At 38.9% G+C, this 19,880-nt stretch overlaps 1 long non-coding RNA gene across 1 annotated transcript; it reads right to left on the bottom strand.

The window, feature by feature from the left end:
- Positions 1–16,590: 16,590 nt before the first annotated feature.
- LOC149402576 (uncharacterized) lies at positions 16,591–18,366 on the bottom strand. The gene is made up of 3 exons (XR_016296139.1): positions 18,012–18,366; positions 17,181–17,337; positions 16,591–16,627 (listed from the first exon to the last, which is right to left on the bottom strand). It is a non-coding gene; the product is annotated as an uncharacterized LOC149402576 (long non-coding RNA).
- Between the last annotated feature and the right edge of the window lie 1,514 nt (positions 18,367–19,880).

Genomic DNA, 19,880 nt, shown 5'->3' with positions numbered 1-19,880 from the left:
TGGAAATAGTGAGATACTTAGTTATTTAAATATAGTAGATCCTTAAAGTCTTGTGTATATATTGAATATGAACACGACAAACAATGATGAACTATAAATAACCAAGTAATGGAAATAGGTCAATAAAGTTCTTATTTAAACACGTTTAATAAATCACACTATAGTAAGTGGTGATGAGATCAAACCATGCAATGGTGCAACCTGTTTTGGCACCAAAGGGATGTACACCTTGATAGGGAGACTTGTTATCTTTAGATATAAAGTCTGGTGTATAATCTAAAGGTATGCGAAGTGTTAATTTGTTCTAAAGTAAATTTATTTACTGAGAACAAATTGACTTGACCTTAAATGGTAAGTCAAAGATCACTTGCAAAAATGCTTGAACTAGAATAATATAAAAATGGGACATATGTCAGATTGACATAAATGATAGAGTAAAGATAAAAGTGGGATTCCATATGATGGGAATCTCAATCCTGGGTCAAAGTCTAATCCGTCTATAATGATGGCAAATAATTAAATTGGCTGAAGGAAACTTATCTTCTCTGGTCAAAGTGGGAGATTGTTGGGAATATTGCCCACTTGAAGATAATGAATAAATGGTTACTAAATTCGATAATAAGATTACTTTATTAGCATTATATGATTAGTGGGTTGAGTTCTAACCAATTAGAATCAATAACAACTATCTTCCATAGCCTCCGTATTAAACTGAGTCACGTGCTGGGCACCTGAGTTCGGGCGGTGAGCTAAAACGAGGTCGATGACTGATATACGCCTGGAAAACTATATCTAAAGTCATATATGTGGAACACATAGGTGAAGGCTGATCACTATGTGGGAGCATTCTACACTTGTGGTAAGTGTACGACTTGGACAGGTCTTGGTGTAGATGTGTCGTTTAAAGACCTTTACGACACACTAACCGAGGCCACTATGATGGTCATAGTGAGACTTGATTTAAATCCCGAAGTGATCATGGACACTGGGTTATGTTACTAAGCTCTTTGACTCATTCGCTAAAAGGCTATTCATGCTAATCACAGCTTCTGTCTTGGGAGTTTTCTCGGAGCATAATTCGAGTGGGAAATGATTTACAGATACAGAATCTAGCCTTCCTGAAAGAAGGTTAATGTTCTCTCACCTAGAAGATTCTAGAAGATTCCATGAATATCTCCTTTTACTACTATAAATAGGGGTTCATGAGAAGGCAAAAATTAAGGATTTTGACCTAATAATTTTGTGGCTCTCTCTTGGCCGTGCGAAATTTTCTCTCCCTCCCCTCGAAAATTCGTTTCCATTCTTAGTAAAATAAGAGAGAGATCTCGAAACACCTAGTTTCGTGATCTAGTGAGATAAAGACTGTGCCCACTCATCTTTCTTATTCGTGTCGGAGATTACGTTTTGGAAGACTAAGGTGTCATCCTCGAGTTCTTCATCAAGACGACGCAAGGAGTACGCGATTGGTTTAGGAGCGTTCTGTAGCTGAACCGAAAATCAATGTAAGTACTCGTTTTGTTTTGCTCAAATCGGTTGCTTGATAAATATGCTCTCGTGAATTAAATTAATTAAACATAACTAGATCTTGTTAATTATAACCATAATTTAATTAGCTTATGATCATCGTAATTAATTATTTTTCCGCATTAATATGGTTATATGGTGGAATCATCTCAAACGAGTCGCATCAGAACGATTGTTCGTGTCTGATACGCGCTCGATTCCCCCAACAAGTGGTATCAGAGCTAGATGTTATGATTAATTAATCGATTCGTTCTTGTAATTAATTTAAATATGGTTTGAATGAAATTATATGTGGATGTGAATTTCATGCAATTCAATATATGATATGTGGATTGTGATTCGTGGTTTGATCGTAGAATATTTGATTCTCGCTTTTCTAGATTTTTTGTAAACCCGAAATTCAAAGGGTATAGGTTTTATGTAATTATTATTATTATTGTTGTAATCCGATGGTGCGACGTTCTTGATCACGACGATCGGCGAGAGACGGACACACAACGAAGAAGCATGACGGACGAAGAAAGCCTCCACGACTACGCCACAAGTTTCGGCCGTCCTTTTTGTGCCGGGCCGCGCCCTCTTGGCGGCGTCGGTGCGGTGCATCCTCAAGTCTAATCTTGACCTAGGTCAATATTAGAGGATTCGTCCGGGCCTCAACCCGAAAACCCTAGTGGGCCCACTCATAAAAAAAATTTACCTAAAAAAAGAAATTAAGTTTTTAAATGTTTTATTTAATTAATTGTATGGGCTGAGCCCTAATGATTTTTATTTAAAAAATTACAAAATAAATGATTATGATATCGATTTATTTTAAATGGGACATTAGAATGAGCCCTTACTTAATTAATTTTTTCGATAAAAAAAAGTAGAAAAATTAAATAATTTGATATTGATTTATTTTTCTAAGGGACATAAGAATGGGATATACCGACTCCGATTTTCAAGCGGATAAGGATTCCAGGAAATCCACTTCGGGATCTGTGTTCATCATTAATAGTGGAGCTGTTGTGTGGAGGAGTATTAAGCAATCTTGCATTGCTGACTCCACAATGGAAACAGAATATGTGGCTGCTTGTGAAGTATCCAAAGAGGCTGTATGGCTTAGAAAATTCTTTAAGTATTTGGAAGTTGTTCCAAACGTCGACGAGCCCATGACCCTTTATTGTAATAATAGTGGGGCTATCGCTAACTCAAAGGAACCTCGAAGCCATAAGCGCTCTAAGCATATTGAGAGGAAATACCATTTGATTCGAGAGATCGTGTAGCGCGGAGACGTGGAAGTGAAGAAGATCTCAACGGTGGACAACCTAGCAGATCCATTCACAAAGGCCCTAGCGAACAAGGTCTTCGACCAACATCGAGAGGGATTAGGCATGAAGGACTACACACATCTTCCTTGAGTCAAGTGGGAGTTTGTTGTCAATAGTGCCCACAAGAAGAGTTGTAATCCTTATATTGTACATTTGATGTAATAAAGTCTCATGAAGACTCTTGCTTGTAATTGCTTATTCATTAATAAAAAGTTGAAACGTTCATTCATTCTTCCTTGTCTGTTTGAAGCTTTATGATAAAACATTAGTCTTTAGTCCATAAACAAACTTAACAACTTGCGAAGCGACAAATGTAGATTTGCATGAACAAACTCTTCGTAGTTTGCTTAAAACGATATATTCGCAATCTAAGGGTCAAAGGACTATTGACCTCAGTATGATTGTTAGAAGAATCTATGATGTCCGGCTATGAGGCATTGAGAGTTGGAGACTCTATAGTTCTTCTAGGTATCTTCCGAAGGTACTGAATTGACCAGTGCACTTCTAGAGACAAGATAAGAACAAACCATTTAACCTCTTATGTCTCGAAGTCACTACGTATGAATTGCATCGTGCTTACCTTAATCCTGAAATGAGACATGCCATTACACACCTTACGTATTCTCATTTGAGAAAGTAAGAGTTCAGACTCACTATGTGATTCCGAACAAGGCCTATTGGTGAAGTACTAAGTTGTGAGAATGTCATGAGTAACTTTGTGAAGTTCTCATAGATATGGAATTCATGTACAAGATTGCTGAAATGCAATGTATATCACCTCATGCTTTGTTTCTTGGAGTGTGAATAAATGAACTGGCCAGTGTCCAAATTGAGTCTTGACTCTTTTGGATGAAACAATGTGACTTGTTAGTTCCTCGTCAATACATTGTTTCTAACTTATTCACAAGCGACAAATGAGTTGAGGAAATAACAGCTAGAAGGGTAAAATGGTAATTTTTGTAAATCCCGACTAGCTGATGATATTCATGAAGGGTAAACACTGATAATATTTTGTGGATCCACTCATTACAATTAGGTTGAATTCTTGAGTAGAAAATAAATTCATTTGAACCGAGAGATTTTCAGTGTCAATTCTTTAGTGGAGTCAGTTGACATTAAGCTAAACTTGGAAAAGGTTTGTGAACTTTTGAGTCCAAGTATTTAGCTCAAGCTTTGTTCATTTGGATCCATGAGGTCACTGTCACAAATCACATCGAGTAGGAATAGTTAAACTGGAAGCTAAGTCAAAACAAGAACGAAAATTTTCAAAAGGGTATGTCACGCCCCGGGAAAGATGAGGCGTGATTAGAATATAAAAAGAAACACTAATAAACTTTACAAAACTAACCCACGGTGCATACTCAGTTATTTACTTTACAAGTCCAAAGATAAAAGAAAGAAAACGGAAATATAAAACCAACCTTCGACACTTGATAGTCTATCCAGCGAAAACCATCAAACTCTCGACCACACTTTATCCCGAGGTCTTCCTAACCCTTCTCCTTCTCACATCTTGATTATAAGAAATATTTGAGGAAATAGGGGTGAGCCTGAGGCTCAGTAGGTGCTATAGTAATGGTTTGATTTTTAAAAAAGATTTTCGAAAATAATACTTACCGTATAATAATAATATTCTTGTCACGTGTAAATCACCATACACGTACAAGTATACCTTGCAGAAATGTAAATTGCAGAAATATAAATGACAGAAATTTAAATGTGTCCCTAGATACTTCTAAAACGTGTACTATCTCCTGAGCCGCCTGCCAACTTAACCCGTGGCAGTCCTCTGATCAGAGCAAGGTGCACTCTCCGCACCGTAAACATGTGTGTGAAACCGGCTTGTCCAGGATATACGAAACTTTTCTTTCGTAAATACGGGATATATGTATAATATCGAAAATATTCTCAACTTCATAATCGGATATCCCGAGTTGAAGTTTCGCCACATTTTCTAAAAACGGTTCTAGGTTCTCGTGGCACGTTCACAAACATTTTCATTTCGAAAATAATATATACTTGAGGCCAAACCATAAAATCAGGAGAGAAGGGTTATAATAACCTACCTCGAGAGTAAGCGTCTATGTCGCTCTTCCACGAGACGTTCGCTCATCCTGTGAACCTGAACATTCACTAAAACCGAGAATCCAGACGTTCACTTACTCCGTGAACCCTTTAAACGACTTTCAGTCTTGAGTCCTATCACGGTAAATCAAACCGATCCTGAATCAGAATCCTATGAGTAATCCATAATACTCAAATTCAAACGTACGATTTAAAAATCGTAGGACCCAAAGACATTTCTAACCATAAAATCCAAAACTCGCATTCCTTGAACGAGTCTAATTTCATTTTCATAATGAAATCTGAAAATAATTCTACCGAAACAAGTATCATTATTTTCTTATCCAAATTCATAACTGTCAATAACTTATCTAAAGTATCTCATCGTTAATCACCAAAAACCAGAATTTCAAATCAAACATCACATGGCCAAAGCTGGTATACACGGCCAAGACTTGAATTCACATGGCCAAAGAATATACACACGGCCAAATCCAAAACCGAAACCAGTCATCCACAAATCCGAAAATCATCCATCACAAATATAAATTCTAGCACTACCTCAGTCCAAAATCATCAAATCTAGCTCAACAATCAAAAACCCCCAAATTCCCATATGAACAAACCCTAACTCGTTTGAAATTCGGCCAAAAATTCAAGAAATAAATCCAATGACAATTTCAATTCATGAATCCGATTTCTAAACATCACAAATCCACTCAATCAACTATAATAACACTCAATCTCGTGAAAATCCCTTTAGAAATCGAAAATCCCAAATTGTCATGTGTAACCTTAGATCTCAAATCAATTCAGGCAAGTATTCTTCCCACCTTGTTGCTGTGAAATCTGACGTCTACAAGGAGCTCCCGCTCTTTCCCGGCGTGTCTTTCTCGGGCGGCGGCTGGTGTGAGCTCGCGGCGGTGGATTTCTCTCGGCCGGGGCGCGCGCTGGAGCTCGGGTTCTGGAGCTGGTGGCCGAGCGCGTCCTCTCCTTCTCTCTTATTCTCAGTCGCGCTCCCTCGCTCTCTTCTCCTCTCTCTCGCTCGATCTCTCTTTCCCTCCCTCTCGGTTCTCTCCTTCTTCTTCTTCTCTTTTCTTTTCTCTTCTTTTCCTTTCTTGCGTTTTACCTTTCTCTGGTTTCTTTGGCCGAGTGACACCAATCACTTGAAGAAGATTCCACACACTAATGACGTGGCAAGCTCAAACTTATCCTTTTAATTACAAACCAACTCTTTTCCTTGTTTTCTTTCAAATGGGTCCCTTAAAAATTGTTACAACCACGTCCTTTCATATAATTATTTAATTAAATCCATAACCAAACGGATTATAATTATATGTTTCGAACCGAGAATTTTCTCATTTGTTCTCGATTAATTAAAATATATTTAAGGTTTCTCGGAATTAATTCTCGTCCTTGAGAATTTATTTTCTTAAATTAAATTCCGGAATATCTCATCGGAAAATAATTTAGTATACGAAACGAACTCGATAAATCCTTTATTTTATTCCGAGATTTCTCCTTACCTTAATATATTTCAAATCCAAAAATATTGGAAATACTTCTTAGAAAATTAATTTACATAATTTTCTCGTCCTTGATTAACTTAATTTACGACATTAAGCTTAAATTTTGAGTCGCTACAGCTCTCCCCTCCTTAGAGAAATTTCGTCCCGAAATTTAAGATCTAACTGGGTCCATGGAAGAAGTACGGATATTTTCCATCATATCGCTTTCCAGTTCCCATGTTGCTTCTTCGCTTCCATGATGAGTCCACAAAACCTTCACCAACGGAATCTCACGGTTACGAAGACCAGTTTTTTTTTCTATCGACAACCTGGGTTGGAACTTCATCGTAAGTGACATCCTCTAGTATTGGTACGTCTTCAAGTTGAACGATAGCTGTAGGATCAGGTTCACTCTTTCGAAGCATTAACACGTGAAAACATCGTGTACAAACGATAGTTTTGGCAGTAGAGCAGGTCGATAAGCTACAAGACTTACTCGTGCAATAATCTAGAAAGGTCCTACGTATCGAGGAGACAATTTCCCTTTCTTTCCAAAATGGGAATACCTTTACGTGGAGATATTTTCAAAAGTACGTAGTCTCTTACCTCAATTTCAAGTGGCCTTCGTCTCTCATCAGCATAGCTCTTCTGCCGACTCTGAGCTGTCTTCAATCGCTGCTGAATGATCGCGATCTTCTCATTAGTTTCTTCAATAATCGTAGCTCCTGTCTGAACACGATCTTCTGGTTCAATCCAACACACAGGAGATCTACACGGTCTTCCATACAGAGCTTCAAAAGGAGCCATGATTATGCTAGACTGAAAACTATTATTATATGCAAATTCAGCAAACGGGAGATTTTCTTTTCATTTGTTACCAAAATCCAAAGCACACGCTCTCAACATGTCTTCCAGGATTTGAGTAACTCTTTCAGATTGCTCATCTGTTTGAGGATGAAAAGCAGTACTGAAATTCAGTATGGTTCCTATGGCTTCCTGGAAACTTCTCCAGTAATGAGCAGTGAATCGTGTATCTCTATCTGAAGTAATGCTCAAAGGAATTCCGTGATACTTCACCACGTTTTCTAGATACACTTCAGCTAGTTTCCTCTTGGAGTACGTTACCTTGATGGGAATGAAATGGGCAGACTTTGTAAGTCGATCCACGATTACCCAGATCGTATCAAAACCTTCCTGTGACTTCGGTAGGTTTGTGAGAAAGTCCATGGTTATCTCTTCCCATTTCCATTCAGGTATGGGTAACGGTTGCAACATTCCTCCTGGCTTCTTTCGCTCAGCTTTCACTTTGAGACAATTCTGACAACTCTTGACATAGTCAAGGACGTCTCTTTTCATATTACACCACCAGAACCGTTTCTTCAGATTCTGATACATCTTATTGGCTCCAGAATGAATGGCGTAACTAGACTTATGCGCCTCTTCCATAATCACTTCCTTGATCTCGTTTACTTGTGGAACAGCTATGCGATTCTTGAAATACAAGCTTCCATCCCATTGAGCATTCCAATGCTCTAGCCTCTCACCATTTTGCACTCTTGTCAGAATGCTCAGAAGATGCTTATCTTGCAGATGATTCTCTTTAAGTTGCTGGACCAAGTACGGTGGATCTACCAGATTATAAATCACCGCTGAATCACGACTCTCGAAGAACTTGAGATCGTAATCCCCAATTACCATTTCTCTTTTCCAATCCAGCAATGCTAGCGCTGCTAAAACACCTGCACCCTTCCTACTCAGTGCATCAGCTACAACCTTAGCCTTGCCCGGATGATACTCGAGAGTGAAATTGTAATCCTCCATGTACTCAATCCATCGACGTTGTCTCAAGTTCAAATCTCGCTGAGTGAAAAGATATTTCAAACTTTTATGATCAGAAAAGATTTGAAATCTTACACCGTAAAGGTAGCATCCCCATATCTTCAACACAAAGATGATAGTTGCTAACTCCAAATCATGAGTTGGGTAGTTCTTCTCGTGAGGCTTCAACTGACAAGAACCATAAGCAACTACGCGCCCATTCTGCATCAAAACGCACCCCATACCTTTTTTAGGAGCATCTGAGTAAACCTCATACGGCTCGCCCATCTTCGGGATAGTGAGGATTTGTGAACTGGTTAAACGCCTTCAACCTTTGAAAAACATCCTCACACTGATGATCCCACTCAAACCGAACAATTCTTCTTTGTGAGTTGGGTCATTGGTGCGGCTATCCGTGAGAAGTCTTTCACAAACTTCCTGTAGTATCCAGCCAAACCCAGAAAACTTCAAATCTCTCCAATATTCCTTGGTGGTCCCACCTCAAGTTGTTTCAATCTTAGAAGGATTCAAAGATACTCTATCCTCGGTTATTACATGCCCAAGAAACTTAACTTCTTAACCAAAAATCATACTTCTCTTTCTTGGCATATAACTTATACTCTCGAAGAATCTGTAAAACAATTCCAAGATGTTGCTCATGTTCTTGCGCATCCTTCGAGTAAATAAGAATATCATCAATGAAGACAATGGCAAACTGATCTAAGAATGGTCGAAAAACTCGATTCATCATGTCCATAAAAGCCGCAGGAGCGTTTGTTAATCCAAAAGGCATTACCAGAAACTCAAAATGTCCATAAAGAGTCCTGAAAGCCGTCTTGAGAATATCCTCCTCACGAACCTTTAGATGGTGATACCCGGATCTCAGATCTATCTTAGAAAAGAATCGAGATCCTCCCAGTTGATCAAACAACTCGTCAACTCTTGAAAAGGTATCGAGGATAAGATCAATACATAACTCTATCTCCCGATCAAGCAGTAGACTAGTTAACTCTTCCGGAAAACGTTAGGAAATTCATCCACAACAGAAATAACTAATCATATATCAGCGTCTTGTACTTCGACTGCTGACGCCGAAAGAAGTGAATAGCATGAAAACTTCCTTCGTCCTCCAACGTAGGACTTCATGATACAATTCTGCATCCCCTGGTCTTAGCTTCTCTGATAAGGAATTATCTCCCTAGATTCCATACGTAGCGTGACTCTTGCCAATGGAAATCTAGCTGAACTCTATACTTTGACAACCAATATATGTCAGAACATTACCTTTCGCGTAATCGTAGTTTCTCGATTCAACCAATATTTCTAGGCCATATCCTATAAAACTTCTCATGTCCAGCTCATCCTTGTTCATACACTTGGCTATCCTTAAACAAAAACCTCAAAGCCAACCTCAAACCTTATGCACTTCATGTGCTTGGTTTCGATAGTGAGAGTGCAAAACGCACCCAATCACAACCTTGTCTCTTATTGAGACGCTATCATCTTCCTTTATCAAGGTCCACCAACTTTCATCTAGAAAGCATTGTTCATAGAACAATTCCTCTATTTGTTCCCACGTCATGAACATCGTACGTTTTCATGAACAGTCCTTACGTTAAACTAGCACGAGCTACGTGCTTAGTTACTATGAACTCTACGCAATACTCTAACGGAGTTCTGACTATAGTCAACTGCATTACGATATTTCTGAACCCAAAAACCTGCAACTCGCAGAGCCATATATCCTTGAATGCGTGAATATAGAAGTCCTAGAACTTTCAAAGACATCGACTTCCATACGTACACGCGCTTCATCCTAAACACGTGTTGTCACTTCCTGAATAACGATTCATTACTCGGCCATACTCAATAGGCTCAGGTGAACAAAAAGATCCTTGTAACAAAGGAACATTCGAAGGACTCGCATCCGGTGACCTTCTAAAACTACTATCGATGGACTATAACTGTAAAGTAAACCGAGTATGCATTCCCTAGAGACTCTTAACCTAGAGCTCTGATACCACCCTGTCACGCCCCGGGAAAGATGAGGCGTGATTAGAATATAAAAAGAAACACTAATAAACTTTACAAAACTAACCCACGGTGCATACTCAGTTATTTACTTTACAAGTCCAAAGATAAAAGAAAGAAAACGGAAATATAAAACCAACCTTCGACACTTGATAGTCTATCCAGCGAAAACCATCAAACTCTCGACCACACTTTATCCCGAGGTCTTCCTAACCCTTCTCCTTCTCACATCCTGATTATAAGAAATATTTGAGGAAATAGGGGTGAGCCTGAGGCTCAGTAGGTGCTATAGTAATGGTTTGATTTTTAAAAAAGATTTTCGAAAATAATACTTACCGTATAATAATAATATTCTTGTCACGTGTAAATCACCATACACGTACAAGTATACCTTGCAGAAATGTAAATTGCAGAAATATAAATGACAGAAATTTAAATGTGTCCCTAGATACTTCTAAAACGTGTACTATCTCCTGAGCCGCCTGCCAACTTAACCCGTGGCAGTCCTCTGATCAGAGCAAGGTGCACTCTCCGCACCGTAAACATGTGTGTGAAACCGGCTTGTCCAGGATATACGAAACTTTTCTTTCGTAAATACGGGATATATGTATAATATCGAAAATATTCTCAACTTCATAATCGGATATCCCGAGTTGAAGTTCCGCCACATTTTCTAAAAACGGTTCTAGGTTCTCGTGGCACGTTCACAAACATTTTCATTTCGAAAATAATATATACTTGAGGCCAAACCATAAAATCAGGAGAGAGGGGTTATAATAACCTACCTCGAGAGTAAGCGTCTATGTCGCTCTTCCACGAGACGTTCGCTCGTCCTGTGAACCTGAACATTCACTAAAACCGAGAATCCAGACTTTCACTTACTCCGTGAACCCTTTAAACGACTTTCAGTCTTGAGTCCTATCACGGTAAATCAAACCGATCCTGAATCAGAATCCTATGAGTAATCCATAATACTCAAATTCAAACGTACGATTTAAAAATCGTAGGACCCAAAGACATTTCTAACCATAAAATCCAAAACTCGCATTCCTTGAACGAGTCTAATTTCATTTTCATAATGAAATCTGAAAATAATTCTACCGAAACAAGTATCATTATTTTCTTATCCAAATTCATAACTGTCAATAACTTATCTAAAGTATCTCATCGTTAATCACCAAAAACCAGAATTTCAAATCAAACATCACATGGCCAAAGCTGGTATACACGGCCAAGACTTGAATTCACATGGCCAAAGAATATACACACGGCCAAATCCAAAACCGAAACCAGTCATCCACAAATCCGAAAATCATCCATCACAAATATAAATTCTAGCACTACCTCAGTCCAAAATCATCAAATCTAGCTCAACAATCAAAAACCCCCAAATTCCCATATGAACAAACCCTAACTCGTTTGAAATTCGGCCAAAAATTCAAGAAATAAATCCAATGACAATTTCAATTCATGAATCCGATTTCTAAACATCACAAATCCACTCAATCAACTATAATAACACTCAATCTCGTGAAAATCCCTTTAGAAATCGAAAATCCCAAATTGTCATGTGTAACCTTAAATCTCAAATCAATTCAGGCAAGTATTCTTCCCACCTTGTTGCTGTGAAATCTGACGTCTACAAGGAGCTCCCGCTCTTTCCCGGCGTGTCTTTCTCGGGCGGCGGCTGGTGTGAGCTCGCGGCGGTGGATTTCTCTCGGCCGGGGCGCGCGCTGGAGCTCGGGTTCTGGAGCTGGTGGCCGAGCGCGTCCTCTCCTTCTCTCTTATTCTCAGTCGCGCTCCCTCGCTCTCTTCTCCTCTCTCTCGCTCGATCTCTCTTTCCCTCCCTCTCGGTTCTCTCCTTCTTCTTCTTCTCTTTTCTTTTCTCTTCTTTTCCTTTCTTGCGTTTTACCTTTCTCTGGTTTCTTTGGCCGAGTGACACCAATCACTTGAAGAAGATTCCACACACTAATGACGTGGCAAGCTCAAACTTATCCTTTTAATTACAAACCAACTCTTTTCCTTGTTTTCTTTCAAATGGGTCCCTTAAAAATTGTTACAACCACGTCCTTTCATATAATTATTTAATTAAATCCATAACCAAACGGATTATAATTATATGTTTCGAACCGAGAATTTTCTCATTTGTTCTCGATTAATTAAAATATATTTAAGGTTTCTCGGAATTAATTCTCGTCCTTGAGAATTTATTTTCTTAAATTAAATTCCGGAATATCTCATCGGAAAATAATTTAGTATACGAAACGAACTCGATAAATCCTTTATTTTATTCCGAGATTTCTCCTTACCTTAATATATTTCAAATCCAAAAATATTGGAAATACTTCTTAGAAAATTAATTTACATAATTTTCTCGTCCTTGATTAACTTAATTTACGACATTAAGCTTAAATTTTGAGTCGCTACAGCTCTCCCCTCCTTAGAGAAATTTCGTCCCGAAATTTAAGATCTAACTGGGTCCATGGAAGAAGTACGGATATTTTCCATCATATCGCTTTCCAGTTCCCATGTTGCTTCTTCGCTTCCATGATGAGTCCACAAAACCTTCACCAACGGAATCTCACGGTTACGAAGACCAGTTTTTTTTTCTATCGACAACCTGGGTTGGAACTTCATCGTAAGTGACATCCTCTAGTATTGGTACGTCTTCAAGTTGAACGATAGCTGTAGGATCAGGTTCACTCTTTCGAAGCATTAACACGTGAAAACATCGTGTACAAACGATAGTTTTGGCAGTAGAGCAGGTCGATAAGCTACAAGACTTACTCGTGCAATAATCTAGAAAGGTCCTACGTATCGAGGAGACAATTTCCCTTTCTTTCCAAAATGGGAATACCTTTACGTGGAGATATTTTCAAAAGTACGTAGTCTCTTACCTCAATTTCAAGTGGCCTTCGTCTCTCATCAGCATAGCTCTTCTGCCGACTCTGAGCTGTCTTCAATCGCTGCTGAATGATCGCGATCTTCTCATTAGTTTCTTCAATAATCGTAGCTCCTGTCTGAACACGATCTTCTGGTTCAATCCAACACACAGGAGATCTACACGGTCTTCCATACAGAGCTTCAAAAGGAGCCATGATTATGCTAGACTGAAAACTATTATTATATGCAAATTCAGCAAACGGGAGATTTTCTTTTCATTTGTTACCAAAATCCAAAGCACACGCTCTCAACATGTCTTCCAGGATTTGAGTAACTCTTTCAGATTGCTCATCTGTTTGAGGATGAAAAGCAGTACTGAAATTCAGTATGGTTCCTATGGCTTCCTGGAAACTTCTCCAGTAATGAGCAGTGAATCGTGTATCTCTATCTGAAGTAATGCTCAAAGGAATTCCGTGATACTTCACCACGTTTTCTAGATACACTTCAGCTAGTTTCCTCTTGGAGTACGTTACCTTGATGGGAATGAAATGGGCAGACTTTGTAAGTCGATCCACGATTACCCAGATCGTATCAAAACCTTCCTGTGACTTCGGTAGGTTTGTGAGAAAGTCCATGGTTATCTCTTCCCATTTCCATTCAGGTATGGGTAACGGTTGCAACATTCCTCCTGGCTTCTTTCGCTCAGCTTTCACTTTGAGACAATTCTGACAACTCTTGACATAGTCAAGGACGTCTCTTTTCATATTACACCACCAGAACCGTTTCTTCAGATTCTGATACATCTTATTGGCTCCAGAATGAATGGCGTAACTAGACTTATGCGCCTCTTCCATAATCACTTCCTTGATCTCGTTTACTTGTGGAACAGCTATGCGATTCTTGAAATACAAGCTTCCATCCCATTGAGCATTCCAATGCTCTAGCCTCTCACCATTTTGCACTCTTGTCAGAATGCTCAGAAGATGCTTATCTTGCAGATGATTCTCTTTAAGTTGCTGGACCAAGTACGGTGGATCTACCAGATTATAAATCACCGCTGAATCACGACTCTCGAAGAACTTGAGATCGTAATCCCCAATTACCATTTCTCTTTTCCAATCCAGCAATGCTAGCGCTGCTAAAACACCTGCACCCTTCCTACTCAGTGCATCAGCTACAACCTTAGCCTTGCCCGGATGATACTCGAGAGTGAAATTGTAATCCTCCATGTACTCAATCCATCGACGTTGTCTCAAGTTCAAATCTCGCTGAGTGAAAAGATATTTCAAACTTTTATGATCAGAAAAGATTTGAAATCTTACACCGTAAAGGTAGCATCCCCATATCTTCAACACAAAGATGATAGTTGCTAACTCCAAATCATGAGTTGGGTAGTTCTTCTCGTGAGGCTTCAACTGACAAGAACCATAAGCAACTACGCGCCCATTCTGCATCAAAACGCACCCCATACCTTTTTTAGGAGCATCTGAGTAAACCTCATACGGCTCGCCCATCTTCGGGATAGTGAGGATTTGTGAACTGGTTAAACGCCTTCAACCTTTGAAAAACATCCTCACACTGATGATCCCACTCAAACCGAACAATTCTTCTTTGTGAGTTGGGTCATTGGTGCGGCTATCCGTGAGAAGTCTTTCACAAACTTCCTGTAGTATCCAGCCAAACCCAGAAAACTTCAAATCTCTCCAATATTCCTTGGTGGTCCCACCTCAAGTTGTTTCAATCTTAGAAGGATTCAAAGATACTCTATCCTCGGTTATTACATGCCCAAGAAACTTAACTTCTTAACCAAAAATCATACTTCTCTTTCTTGGCATATAACTTATACTCTCGAAGAATCTGTAAAACAATTCCAAGATGTTGCTCATGTTCTTGCGCATCCTTCGAGTAAATAAGAATATCATCAATGAAGACAATGGCAAACTGATCTAAGAATGGTCGAAAAACTCGATTCATCATGTCCATAAAAGCCGCAGGAGCGTTTGTTAATCCAAAAGGCATTACCAGAAACTCAAAATGTCCATAAAGAGTCCTGAAAGCCGTCTTGAGAATATCCTCCTCACGAACCTTTAGATGGTGATACCCGGATCTCAGATCTATCTTAGAAAAGAATCGAGATCCTCCCAGTTGATCAAACAACTCGTCAACTCTTGAAAAGGTATCGAGGATAAGATCAATACATAACTCTATCTCCCGATCAAGCAGTAGACTAGTTAACTCTTCCGGAAAACGTTAGGAAATTCATCCACAACAGAAATAACTAATCATATATCAGCGTCTTGTACTTCGACTGCTGACGCCGAAAGAAGTGAATAGCATGAAAACTTCCTTCGTCCTCCAACGTAGGACTTCATGATACAATTCTGCATCCCCTGGTCTTAGCTTCTCTGATAAGGAATTATCTCCCTAGATTCCATACGTAGCGTGACTCTTGCCAATGGAAATCTAGCTGAACTCTATACTTTGACAACCAATATATGTCAGAACATTACCTTTCGCGTAATCGTAGTTTCTCGATTCAACCAATATTTCTAGGCCATATCCTATAAAACTTCTCATGTCCAGCTCATCCTTGTTCATACACTTGGCTATCCTTAAACAAAAACCTCAAAGCCAACCTCAAACCTTATGCACTTCATGTGCTTGGTTTCGATAGTGAGAGTGCAAAACGCACCCAATCACAACCTTGTCTCTTATTGAGACGCTATCATCTTCCTTTATCAAGGTCCACCAACTTTCATCTAGAAAGCATTGTTCATAGAACAATTCCTCTATTTGTTCCCACGTCATGAACATCGTACGTTTTCATGAACAGTCCTTACGTTAAACTAGCACGAGCTACGTGCTTAGTTACTATGAACTCTACGCAATACTCTAACGGAGTTCTGACTATAGTCAACTGCATTACGATATTTCTGAACCCAAAAACCTGCAACTCGCAGAGCCATATATCCTTGAATGCGTGAATATAGAAGTCCTAGAACTTTCAAAGACATCGACTTCCATACGTACACGCGCTTCATCCTAAACACGTGTTGTCACTTCCTGAATAACGATTCATTACTCGGCCATACTCAATAGGCTCAGGTGAACAAAAAGATCCTTGTAACAAAGGAACATTCGAAGGACTCGCATCCGGTGACCTTCTAAAACTACTATCGATGGACTATAACTGTAAAGTAAACCGAGTATGCATTCCCTAGAGACTCTTAACCTAGAGCTCTGATACCACCCTGTCACGCCCCGGGAAAGATGAGGCGTGATTAGAATATAAAAAGAAACACTAATAAACTTTACAAAACTAACCCACGGTGCATACTCAGTTATTTACTTTACAAGTCCAAAGATAAAAGAAAGAAAACGGAAATATAAAACCAACATTCGACACTTGATAGTCTATCCAGCGAAAACCATCAAACTCTCTACCACACTTTATCCCGAGGTCTTCCTAACCCTTCTCCTTCTCACATCCTGATTATAAGAAATATTTGAGGAAATAGGGGTGAGCCTGAGGCTCAGTAGGTGCTATAGTAATGGTTTGATTTTTAAAAAAGATTTTCGAAAATAATACTTACCGTATAATAATAATATTCTTGTCACGTGTAAATCACCATACACGTACAAGTATACCTTGCAGAAATGTAAATTGCAGAAATATAAATGACAGAAATTTAAATGTGTCCCTAGATACTTCTAAAACGTGTACTATCTCCTGAGCCGCCTGCCAACTTAACCCGTGGCAGTCCTCTGATCAGAGCAAGGTGCACTCTCCGCACCGTAAACATGTGTGTGAAACCGGCTTGTCCAGGATATACGAAACTTTTCTTTCGTAAATACGGGATATATGTATAATATCGAAAATATTCTCAACTTCATAATCGGATATCCCGAGTTGAAGTTCCGCCACATTTTCTAAAAACGGTTCTAGGTTCTCGTGGCACGTTCACAAACATTTTCATTTCGAAAATAATATATACTTGAGGCCAAACCATAAAATCAGGAGAGAAGGGTTATAATAACCTACCTCGAGAGTAAGCGTCTATGTCGCTCTTCCACGAGACGTTCGCTCGTCCTGTGAACCTGAACATTCACTAAAACCGAGAATCCAGACGTTCACTTACTCCGTGAACCCTTTAAACGACTTTCAGTCTTGAGTCCTATCACGGTAAATCAAACCGATCCTGAATCAGAATCCTATGAGTAATCCATAATACTCAAATTCAAACGTACGATTTAAAAATCGTAGGACCCAAAGACATTTCTAACCATAAAATCCAAAACTCGCATTCCTTGAACGAGTCTAATTTCATTTTCATAATGAAATCTGAAAATAATTCTACCGAAACAAGTATCATTATTTTCTTATCCAAATTCATAACTGTCAATAACTTATCTAAAGTATCTCATCGTTAATCACCAAAAACCAGAATTTCAAATCAAACATCACATGGCCAAAGCTGGTATACACGGCCAAGACTTGAATTCACATGGCCAAAGAATATACACACGGCCAAATCCAAAACCGAAACCAGTCATCCACAAATCCGAAAATCATCCATCACAAATATAAATTCTAGCACTACCTCAGTCCAAAATCATCAAATCTAGCTCAACAATCAAAAACCCCCAGATTCCCATATGAACAAACCCTAACTCGTTTGAAATTCGGCCAAAAATTCAAGAAATAAATCCAATGACAATTTCAATTCATGAATCCGATTTCTAAACATCACAAATCCACTCAATCAACTATAATAACACTCAATCTCGTGAAAATCCCTTTAGAAATCGAAAATCCCAAATTGTCATGTGTAACCTTAGATCTCAAATCAATTCAGGCAAGTATTCTTCCCACCTTGTTGCTGTGAAATCTGACGTCTACAAGGAGCTCCCGCTCTTTCCCGGCGTGTCTTTCTCGGGCGGCGGCTGGTGTGAGCTCGCGGCGGTGGATTTCTCTCGGCCGGGGCGCGCGCTGGAGCTCGGGTTCTGGAGCTGGTGGCCGAGCGCGTCCTCTCCTTCTCTCTTATTCTCAGTCGCGCTCCCTCGCTCTCTTCTCCTCTCTCTCGCTCGATCTCTCTTTCCCTCCCTCTCGGTTCTCTCCTTCTTCTTCTTCTCTTTTCTTTTCTCTTCTTTTCCTTTCTTGCGTTTTACCTTTCTCTGGTTTCTTTGGCCGAGTGACACCAATCACTTGAAGAAGATTCCACACACTAATGACGTGGCAAGCTCAAACTTATCCTTTTAATTACAAACCAACTCTTTTCCTTGTTTTCTTTCAAATGGGTCCCTTAAAAATTGTTACAACCACGTCCTTTCATATAATTATTTAATTAAATCCATAACCAAACGGATTATAATTATATGTTTCGAACCGAGAATTTTCTCATTTGTTCTCGATTAATTAAAATATATTTAAGGTTTCTCGGAATTAATTCTCGTCCTTGAGAATTTATTTTCTTAAATTAAATTCCGGAATATCTCATCGGAAAATAATTTATTATACGAAACGAACTCGATAAATCCTTTATTTTATTCCGAGATTTCTCCTTACCTTAATATATTTCAAATCCAAAAATATTGGAAATACTTCTTAGAAAATTAATTTACATAATTTTCTCGTCCTTTGATTAACTTAATTTACGACATTAAGCTTAAATTTCGAGTCGCTACAGGGTATTTTTGTCTTTTGAGACATAGGATGAAATGAATGTCAATAAATTTTTTGGCAAGGTCATTTGATGACTTAATGTCACTCGGCCAAATTACATCAATTGGACCTTGTGAATTGATTTCATTTCATAAGAATTTTATTGAAAATTCTTAATGGGTCTTTCTCATGTTGTCATGAACAAATGAAGAAGCTTCTAGAAGCTCCTTCTAGAGAGCATGATAGGCGCCCAAATACCCAAGAGAAAGAGAGAATATTTTGTGCATAAATGTATCAAGATACTTGCCAAAAGAAAAAGAGGAAACAAATTTCCCATGCATGCATGAGGATATTCGGACAAGAGAGAGTCAAAGGCAAGGCATGGAACAAAATAGGAAACAAATCAAGGCTTCTAGAATGCCTTGTTGGCCGTGTGACTCTATGAAGGAAAAAGGGAAATTGGCTCATGAATATGTGATATTCTATAGAAGAGGAAACTACCTTATTGAATGTGAGACCTCTCCTATAAATAGGAGCCTCATTCCTCTCATTTCATTCATTTTCCACATAAGTTAGAGATTGAGAGCATCTCTCTCTAGACCTTGTGGCCGACTCCTCTCTCTCTCTCTCTCTAGTCAATTTCATTTTATTGTTTTGGCACCTAGGTCCTCATTTGACCTAGTGTTTAGCTCTGCGACTTCAAGACTCGTTCTTAAGTCGTAGTGTTTAAAAGTGCCCACACACTAATTCATTTTCTCTCGAGTGATTTAGTGATAGAAACTTTCGTCGTTGCTCGAGTTGCCGAGGAAGGAAGAGAGACGTGCTGCGAGGGGAGACGAACGTTGCAACTTTTTTTTCAAAAGCTTCTCAACGTTCAAGCGTCTAAAAAGGTTAGTAAACTTCTATGCTCATAATAGTTTTATTTACATGTGCTTGCTCTTTGTCTAGGTTAGTAAAAACTGTTTTACTTGTAGAAGAAAATTTTTAAAATTCCGCCGCTTAACGAAGCGTTAAACTTTTTCTTAAACCCTAGATCGATTCCAACATACCATGCAGTTCGTCACTTCGGGTGAATTGCTA

The sequence above is a fragment of the Urtica dioica genome, chromosome 3 (assembly GCF_054948205.1).
Source record: "Urtica dioica subsp. dioica isolate 48M chromosome 3, U.dioica_male_clone48M_v1_H2, whole genome shotgun sequence".
NCBI lineage: Eukaryota > Viridiplantae > Streptophyta > Magnoliopsida > Rosales > Urticaceae > Urtica > Urtica dioica.
This window is presented reverse-complemented; position numbering and strand designations above follow the sequence as displayed.